Here is a 2,252-nt window from a genome sequence, read left to right as displayed (position 1 = left end):
TTGTCTACATTTGATTGGCCTAATCTCAGTGATTGGCACAAATGTAAGGTGCAGTCTGTTTATACATTTGCTTGTTATAGTTCAGGTAGAGGGAAACCTTTGGCCTTAACCTTTAGGCCAAACTTAACATTTGTAAGGAGGAAGCTTTAGGCTAAACTTTAACAATTTCCCTTCTTTGGTCACCTTCTCAATTTTGAGAGATGGCCATGCTTTAGTCATTGATGTTCCTATTACTATTGTATGTGTACTTATTTGGTCTTGAAACCCACTGAGAAGTAGCAGAAAGTGGGTTTTGTAAGATGGGAGCAAGGATTTAGATTATTTAATTTTTTGGTAAGGGTTAGAGTAGAGGGACTCTCCTTATGCTGGAACATCCTTTTTATAGGAGGGAGGAAAGAAAAAGTCTATTCTAGGATCTGTGTTTTTCTTTAAAGTTTTAGTTTGATTATGTCACAATTAGCATGAGTGACTCAATTTTGGTTTGGTTTGATCTGGTCTGTTGGGGCCTAATGCATGAACTCAGTCCAAAACAATGGCCTCTCATAATTTTGTTTAAAAATTCCCCCATTTTGATCAGGTTCTCACTTAGGTGATTGACACTGTGACCAAAACTTAGGGTCTTAGTGCCACTCTCAGTTACCATCACTTTGGGTTTCTAGTCTCAGCATGTCACTTATAGGTTACAGTGTCCTCATGGTCACACATTTTTTTCAGCTCTTGTCATTCCAGTTGAAGAGAGACCATTTGACATTCCAGAGATGGCTACATGGAAACATTTAAAATTTTAAGGAGAATACAGTGTACCAGGAAGACTATAATGTATCAGGAAGATAATAACAAGAGTTTGGAGTAGTTACTTAGGGTCCTCATAAACCAAACTACCTACAATCAAAACAATGAACTGGAGTTTACTGACTTAAGTAAGCAGTCTCTTCATTAATGTCCTACATCTGAATATAATACCTGATGTGATGTATTTCTTCATAGGCCACATATGCCAGCAGCTGCACAGTTACTTCTCTGTTTAGCCAGTAAGTAATCTAGAGCAATTCTATTATTTAGCATAACTTTCCCAAGAGAATTTAAAGTCTGTTTTGTAAATTTAGCCTTTACAGTAGAATTTGCTATACAACCTATCATGAGGGACACATTTGAAATCATTGCCTCTTTTACTTTAAACCATGGGAAAAATATGACCTAACAAATGATGCCCTCCTAGAAGAATGAAGGCTTCCTGGCAATGTTCTCTTTAACCCATGATGTAGGTTAAGAGGAGTGAAAAAATGTCTGTTTCCAAATGATTATGATGCAACATATGTACCATTAAAATTGCTCACATTTGGCTTTCATCTTGCATCTATCAAAGTGTAAGGTTATACAAATGTGAGGGCGATATGGCTCTGACATCTCTTACCTCATTGATCTCCAGGTTTGATTTGGCTGATCTGGCTGGCTAGGCAGTTGTCCCCTTCCTCTCTCACCACTTCAAGTGCATCGGTTTTGAAGCTACATAGGAGGACCATTTTTTGGTCAAGGGTATATGAGTAGCTGCAGTCCCCTGCTAGAACCTCCAAACAAGCTCCCCAGGTTTAAGGTTATATATATATATATATATGTATATAACTGGCTACAAAATCTTTCACAGATAAAAGTATACCCCATGAGTGTGCACAATAGAACTGCCTTTTCACATCTATTATATATAGAGACATAAGCAAGGAAAAAAATATTCAGAGTCTTATGATAGAGAAGTCTTGATCCGTGATCTTGGGAAAAAGTGTTCACATCAAGGATGCCATCTTCTGGGAGAAACTTCTCTGATTAGCTTTAAGGGTTCCAGTGGGTGTACAGTTCCAAGACTGTGGAGGGAAGCTTCTTTGTGGTGAGATTATGAACCCAAGGTTCAAGGTTCCAAAGCTTTGCTACAGTGTGGATATTAAGGGCAGTCTTTCTCTGATGTTCTCAGAAGATCCAATCTTCAGGCTCCAGATTGTGAAGGGTGTTGATTGTTCTCAGTCAGTGAATCATAAAACACTTTTTTTATGTGGTGAAAATACACTGTGACATAATAATCTACTGTTATAATGTCAAGTCTTTTGTATAGGAAAGTTTTTATACAACCAGAAAACATGCATTGAAAATGACAATTCAGTGAAATCCCTTTATAAATGTTGAAATGGCCTATTTTTTTAAATTTTATTTATTTATTTATTTATTTTTTATTATACTTTAAGTTCTAGGGTACATGTGCA

Source organism: Colobus angolensis, unplaced genomic scaffold, assembly GCF_000951035.1.
Source record: "Colobus angolensis palliatus isolate OR3802 unplaced genomic scaffold, Cang.pa_1.0 Scaffold588, whole genome shotgun sequence".
NCBI lineage: Eukaryota > Metazoa > Chordata > Mammalia > Primates > Cercopithecidae > Colobus > Colobus angolensis.
This window is presented reverse-complemented; position numbering follows the sequence as displayed.